The following is an 8078-nucleotide window of genomic DNA, read 5'->3' as shown; positions in this document are numbered from 1 at the left end:
TCACACCCACAAACTTATTTCTTTTATTGGGTAGTGAGATTAATACAATCATATTTTTGAATTTCTCGTCATTTTTTTCTTTATTACCTTTTTTACTATGTAGCTCTAATACTTCCTAAATTAACTTGTACACTTAGGAATAAGGGATGCAAAAATTGAAAATATTAATATAAGGGTTTGGGCTAAAATTTAAGTGCTTAAACAAAGGAAATGGTTAAATTAAGCTCAAAAAAGGGTAAACTTAGGATAAATTATGTAAAGGTAGGCTGAAAGGCTCAATTGGTCCAAAGATGGCCTAAATCAATTCCTTAACTATGTATAGCTTAAGATCTCCCCTCAAGAGATAATCAAATAAATTTTAGAACTCAATACATTATTTAAAAGTTCACATTCACATAAACCTTCTCTAAATACATACAATGAATCTAAGCAAAACACATAGTGCTCAAAATGTAAAAATCTCATTCTAACAATGAAGCTTAGCATAAGAATTTAAATAACACTCAAACAATATTTACATGTTTCAAAGAATCAAGATAAAATGTAACTAGGTTAACATCATTGTATAAGTAAATTAAAAGAAAATTGGCAAAATTAACTTTAGCTCAAAATCTTAAAATATGCATAAAAAAATTTTAACGAAACTAAACTAACCTAAAAACATCACGAAAACTAATAACAATAAAACCCTCACCCAAAATTAAATTGCACACTATCCTCAATGTGAAAAGCTAAAAGGGATAAGAAAAATAAACTCCCATATCAATGGTGGCAGTGCATTGAAAGTTCTAATTTTCTTTTTCCTTATTTTCAAGCTTTTCAAACCTGCATACTGAACAAAAAAAGCTAGGGAGAAGTTATAACTACTTATTTAAATAAAAAAAACAAAAACTAACTAAAACAACAACTAAATGTAAAAGGATATAGCTTGGGTTACCTCCCAAGAAACGTTTTTTTATAGTCACTAGCTTGACTATGATACTCCCTTTTCCACTTCTTCATCACCGTAATAATGCTTGAGGCTTTGTTTCATTACCTTGAATGCTCTTGTAAGTGTACTAAAAATCTTAATAGAACCATAAGACAAAACTTTTACCACTTTAAAGGTTTTTCACCAATATGGTTGAAGTTACCATGGTAAAAGATGGATGTGTGAACTAGAGAGTGCTACTTACTATCCAACCTTAAAATCAAGATCACTGGAAGGTGGTGGATTATGCTCATCATAACACTGCTTAGTTTTAAGATGTGGTAGCGATGGCTCTAGCTCAAGAGTTGGTGCTGGCTTACTTGTAGGTGGTGGGGTAGGATTACTTTTACCTTTATCAGCTACATTTATTTTATAGCAATGATATGTGGTTAAAGGATACTTAGTTACTTTGAAAATAGTAAATTCAACTACCTTTTCTCCAACTCTGAAAGTTATTCTTCCTTCCTTGACATCGATGAGTGTGCTTGCAATGGCCAAGAATGGACATCCCAGTATGATTAGAACTTCTTGATCCTCCTTCATCTCAAGTACAAAAAAGTCCATTAGAATGTATAATTTTTCCACTTTAATCAAGACATCCTCTATAATTCCAAAAAGCTACCTAATTGTTCTATCTACTAGTTGTAATTTGACTATAGTAGGTTGAATCTCTTTCAGTTTATGTCTTCTGGCGATAGACAAAGGAATAATTAAGGCACTAGCTTTAGTGGAAGCTTATCTTCGATTATCGTGCTGCATTCCTCAGTGAGTGTAATTATATCAAAATCCTCCAATTTCCTCTTCTTTGTCAATATGTCATTGAGAAACTTCACATATTACGACATTTGCTCTAAAGTTTCTGTGAAAGGAATGTTGATGTGAAGCTTTTTGAAAACCTCGAGAAACTTTTGGAAGTGCCTATCAAGTGTTTGTTTCTAAATGCGTTGAAGAAAGGGTGGCAGTGGTAGGTTTGCCTTTGCTTCCTTCTCTTGAATTTGCTTGTCAGTTGTCTCAATCGTTGTTTCATTCTTAACAAGTTTATCTTGAAGTCTAGCTTGCCTAACATTATTTTCAACCTTTTTTTCGCTCCTTAAGTTAATTGCCATAACTTGTTCATTACCTTTTCTCCTAGGATTCACCTTTGTATCATTAGGTAAGGTCCCTTTAGCTCTATTGTTTAATAAGTTGGCAAGTTGACCAACTTGAATTTCAAAGTTTCGAAGTGATGTTGCTTGACTATGAATGATACTAACAATCTATGCTAAGTACTACCTTAGCAAATCCTCCACAGTTGACTTTTTTTTTTCTAAAATAGGCACTCTTACTTGCTATTGGAATCCAAGAGGTGCATTCAGCCTTGAAGATGAAGATGATCCTTGATTATTGGTCCAAGAGAAGTTTGGATGGTTCCTTTTCCTTGAGTTGTAAATGTTGGAATAGAGGTTATTTTGTTACCTATTCCCCACAAATTGCACTGTTTCTATCAAACTTGAACACTGATGGCTTGCATGATCATCTCCACAATATTTACAAGCTACAAAAGGACTTTGAATAGAGGTGGTACCAAAAGATTCAAATGTCTTGGTTAGAGTTGTTACTTGTGCAAATAATGCCCAAAAGCATCAACATTATGAATTCCAGCTACTCTTCTATGAATTGATCGCTTTACTGGCCACTTGTAGTTGTTTGCAGCCATTTCTTCCAACAAATCATATGCCTCATCAATTGATTTAGCCATAAAGCTACTCTTGCAGCAACATCAATTGTAGTCCGAGCATGACCACTCAAACCATTGTAGAATGTCTGTACTTAAAGCCACTTTGGAAGACCATGATGAGGACAACATTGAAGTAATTCTTTGTATCTTTCTCGAGCATCATACAACATTTCAGAATCTTGCTGCATGCATGATGTGATATCATTCCTCATTTTCACTTTCTTAGCCAGAGGAAAAAACATAACAAGGAACTTTTGAGCAAGATTATCCCATGTTGTTATTGAGCCAGTGGGAGTGCATTTAGCCACACTTTAGTTTTATCCCTCAATGAAAAAGCAAAAAGCCTCAAATGAATTACATCATCTATGACACCATTATGTTTGAAAGTATCACATATCTCCAAAAAGTTTGATATATGGTCATTTGGATCATCATTTGGTAAATCCACAAATTAGACTAAAGTTTGAATCATAATGATAATGACCGGCTTGGTCTCGAAATTGTTAGCTTGAATAGTCAGCCTTCGAATGCTCAATGGAATCCCTTGCACTAATGGAACAACATAATCCCTTAAACAACAATTTTCAGTTACTACTCACTCATAGGTTTGCTACTCATCTTGTCGATCAACCATTGTATTTGTTCGAGCAAAACCTTATTGATTTTCTCGTTGATGTTTTCAGAATGTACTCTCAATCTCTGGATCACATGGTATAATCTCCAAGTTTTTTTCTTTTCTCATACAATGACGAAATGAACTAGCAAAACAAAGAAGAAAAACTTAAATTAGGACTAATCTATGAAATTTTAATATTGGCAAATAAAAAGGAAAAAAAATCCCTGGTAATAGTGTCAAAAACATGTTATTGAGTTTTCACGCAAGTGCACGTTATCGCAAACAAGTAATGTAGTCGAAGTAAAGTATCATTCTCTTAGGGATTTGTTTCTAAATTTTTACTAAGTACTAAAATCTTATAACAAATCAATCTTATTTAAGTAACCAAAATTTACAAAAAATTAATTAAAAAAATTAAAAAAAACACTAAATTAACCAACAAAAATTAAATATAATTGACAAAAACAATAGACTAAAACCCCATGATTATGGGTTCATTCAACACTTCATCTGAAAACAGCTTCTTTAATTATTTATCTTCCTGGGTGGTTTTACTAACCTAGGATCCAAGACTATGTATAAGTCTCCATCGAGATACTTGCTCAAATACCTAACTTAATTAGCTCACTATATGTCTATAGGAATCAATTAAATTATGTTCATTAAGCTAGTGTCCTAATTTGTCTATGTATGGCAATTGGCATATGTATATTCGAATCACAAATCAGATCACCTAAGTTACGTGAACATACACTACTCAAATCTTAGTCCAATCAAATATCTCTCTATTGAGTCTCAAATAGATTCATAAATGAATTAATTATTGATCAGGCAATTAAAGGCATTAAGAACATATTTGAATAAGCAAAACTATAACCATTCATGATAAATAAAAGAGAAACTAATATTCAAACTACATGTTGAAATCTACCATAATCCAAGAAAAATAAATTAGTTCATGATATCTAAAGAAAATATTATCCAAAGAAATTTAACCATGAATTCAAGTCAAAGAAAATAAAAATAACACAAAATAGAGAAAGAAACTAATGTTGAAGCTTTAAGGTCTCAAATCTCTCTCAATTGCTTTTGTTCTCTTGCTTGGTTCTTAGCTCAAAATTTCCAAAAAAATGTTGTCGTTCTCTCTCTTGAATGCTTTAAAAAAGTCTTTTATATAGGTTTAAATTAACCTAATTTCCATATTCCCGCATAGAAAATCATTTTTGGAAAGCATTGTGGTACCACAACATCGTCTTTCTTAGCATCGCGGTACTGTGGTTGTCTTATGCTGCCACGGCACTCTTTCATTAGCTCCACAGTGACCTGGCCTTAAGAGTTTGCAGCGCTACGACTACCTAACCTCAAGAATTTGTATGGTGCACTCCATTCATCCAACACTGCGGCCATGCTATTTCCAATGCGGAGGAAGAGCGCTACATCCCTAACTTCCTTAGTGCTTCAGCCTTGAGTAACTTAAGGTCGTGGCCTTCAATCAACATGCTGCCTTGTGCAAAACTACATTCATCCATCATCTTTGTTAACTTGCTTCACTTCTGTTGCTATTGAAAATATGATCATCAAATCGTTAGGCATATCATTGTAGTTGTTTTTGCTTTTCATAATCGAAATTTGTCAATCAAGTATATAGAGCCTTCTTTCAATATAGATTTGAATTGTTGTGCATTGAACTTCAATCATTACTTGCATTACATTTATTGGTCTCAATAATATGTGCTAAGAGGGGGTGAATAACACAACTTGACTCTTTCAAATATTGTCTCAAATTCTAGATAAGGGCGAGACAAATGAAGGAAAGAAAATGAAACAAAACAGAGTAAATAAGAGACAGCAAAATTTAGAGTGGTTCGGTCCAAGACCTACATCCACTACCTTGATTATCCAACCAAGGATTTTCCCAACAAATCCACTAAGAACCGGTAAAATTCACAAGCTTTCACCAAGTTTTACAATGGCTTTTAGCAGGCTCAACCAAAACCCTTTACACTAGTTTTTCACGGGCTAAACTAAAACCCAACACTTAACTTTTCAAGGCTAAGTTAGAACCTTAACACTTTCAAGTAAACCTTGCTTGAAACAACCACTTAGAGTGAATCCCTCACTTTAAGAATACAATAAGAGAAGTAAAAGAAACTACCTATGATCACAAGTTGATCTAAATGGTACAAGGTTGAGTGCAAAACACAAGTGCAAAGAATGGGCATTTAGGTGCAACAAGGTACAAGAGAGATTTTCTGGTTTTTCAACTTTTATGTGACTCAAATCTCTTTAACACTTCTAAAAACTAGTTTCTAACTGTTGGGAGACCCTTTTATACTTGGAGAAATATCTCTGATAGGAGTTTGACAGTTTTCTTGAAATACCCCCTACTTTGATATGGTGATAAATAAAGTTGATCGAATGCAAATTATGGTCAATTAAAATGTTTAAAAGTGATAAAAGGTGATTCGGAAGTCAAATGAGGCATAATAAAGTATTTTGGGTACCAAGGAGACAAGATAAAATTTTTAAAATAAAATAATATTTTATTAATAAAATAATATTAAAATATTAATATTTAGTTGGATATCGAAATCAGTCATGAAGAAGGATCATATGGTTGATCCAAGTGGGGGAGAAGATGACAAGCCCGACTCTATAAAATATTTGTCATGACATAGATGTGATGGATAACATGTTTACATGCTAAGAGAGTCTCGAAAAATTTACAAAAAGTCGGTATTGTACCTAGACGTACAACAAAGTTGATTTAAGCCTCGAACTAGATCAAATAGAGAATTCACGATGAAATTAAGAATTTTAAAGTCCCCGAATGGTTTAATATGGTGATTCGGAGTTCGAAGATCAATTTGGAGTCAAACCGAAATTTTCGCTATCCATGGGTAAAATGGTCATTTGCCACTTGGGGACAAAATGGAAATTTTAGAAAAGATTTTTTTTGGCCCCATTTGACTTATTGGAGTATAATTTGACTTATTGGAGTAAGATTTGAGGTTTATAAGTGAAAAATTTTAAGTTCGATATAATTTGGAGTAAAAGGGTAAAATGGTAATTTTGTCACCCCAGGGGCAAAATTGTAATTTTCCACCACCAGGATATTTTTCCAGCACATGGTCTTCCTTTATCCTCATTTTGACCATTGACTAATTGTGTGGTGGAGATAAAAAGGATTAAAATTTTAAAATTTTAAAAATGGACCAATAAGAAAATGCCATGTGTCATACCTTTATTATTTTATTGTTTCTTTATAAAAAGGCATAAATCAGCCCATTTTCTTCATATGGCCGGCCAAGCAAGGAAGAGAGAGAAAGAGAGGAAGAACAAAGGGAAAAACAAGAAAACCTAGGTGAAAATTCAAAGAAAAAGTGAAGAAATTAAGGAAACAAGCTAGGTAAGTTAGAATTTCTTTAGTTCTCCTTGATACCTAGCTTACCCATGCTTTTGTTCTTGATTTTCATGGTTGAATATTGAGTTATTATGATGAATTCAATTCTGAAAAATGGGTTAGGAGAGAGAAAGTTATTAGATTAATTTGATTTTAAGTTATGTTAGTGTTTTAAGTTAGTTTAGCATATTTAGAAACAAAACAACAAGGAAAGAATTTATTTTCTCCCACAACCCTTAATGGCCGAATTTACCATGTGTTGAGTGAGGATGAATTTGATTTTCATTCTAGGAGAATTGGTTAAGAAATGATGAATTATGAGCCTAGAAAAATAATGGGAATTTTCAGAGCAAAAATACGAATTTTTACCCACTAAGGGTATTTTCGTAATTTACTATCGAGACTGATAAATTGAATCTCATTCACAGTCATTAAGGTAATTTAGGTATAATTGGAGTGTAGAAAGTGAGAAGAATTGATTTGGAGTTAAATTGGAGATAATAGGCTGAATTAGGTCAGCACCGCATTTAAGCGGTAATCTGATAAGTTGTATATCATATCATGCATATATACCAAGCCTAAATTGATTTTATAATGGTCAAGCATTGATGTGGTGAATTATGTATTGTACATTGTGGATAGGTGGTGAGCAAAGTACACTAGTAAAAGTACAGAGATTGTGCTTGGAGACTGGGATTATGAGTACATCGACTCCTAAAACTGTGAATGAACTTATTATCGTCTTAGTTATCTAGAGTAGTTTTATACAATTGTGTGATTTTATGGAAAATGGGTTTAAATGGTAAATTACTATGTTTTAGGAGAAATTGTGATTTTATAAAATGATTTTATAAATTTTCTGAAAAATTGAATACTGGTTTTGAAATAGAGTAATTGGAGACTGTCTGCTTGTGTTGCAAATTTATGGTTTTGAATTGAATGGCTTATGACAATAAATGAGCATGAATGGGTAAACTAATTTTGGTGTTAGAATTATGTATATTGTGTATTCAGCCTTGAGAGGCTAGGTTGCGATAAATTGTCATGTCATGCTAGAATGAATTTTATTGATTGATGGATTATATATTAATTATTCACTGCATAGGGGGTTCCGTGGACCAGCTTATTAGAGAGGCACGGTAAACTCCAATATATTCTTACCCCAAACGGAGAGGCGTGTAGGGTATCTCTTGGGGTAAAGCTTAGAGTTCACTTTACGCTAAACCACCACGTGAAAGGGAATTCAGCCAACGCCAAGGAACGACTGTATTTTTCTCAAACTAAAAATATATTTTAAGTGTATACAAAAATTTTAACAGCCTTGGCGGACTCGGTTGGATGCCCTACGTAAGGTATCACCGAGTATGAGTTT

The 8078-nt window shown here is 33.0% G+C and overlaps 1 non-coding gene across 1 annotated transcript; it reads left to right on the top strand.

The window, feature by feature from the left end:
- The first annotated feature begins 2795 nt into the window (after window positions 1–2795).
- Window positions 2796–2902, top strand: LOC148762012 (small nucleolar RNA R71). Its single transcript, XR_016027303.1, has one exon. It is a non-coding gene; the product is annotated as a small nucleolar RNA R71 (small nucleolar RNA).
- The last annotated feature ends 5176 nt before the right edge of the window (window positions 2903–8078 follow it).

This window comes from Theobroma cacao, chromosome 6, assembly GCF_053813885.1.
Source record: "Theobroma cacao isolate CCN51 chromosome 6, ASM5381388v1, whole genome shotgun sequence".
NCBI classification, from domain to species: domain Eukaryota; kingdom Viridiplantae; phylum Streptophyta; class Magnoliopsida; order Malvales; family Malvaceae; genus Theobroma; species Theobroma cacao.
The sequence above is the reverse complement of the archived record's forward strand: the minus strand, read 5'-3'. Positions and strand labels throughout refer to the sequence as shown.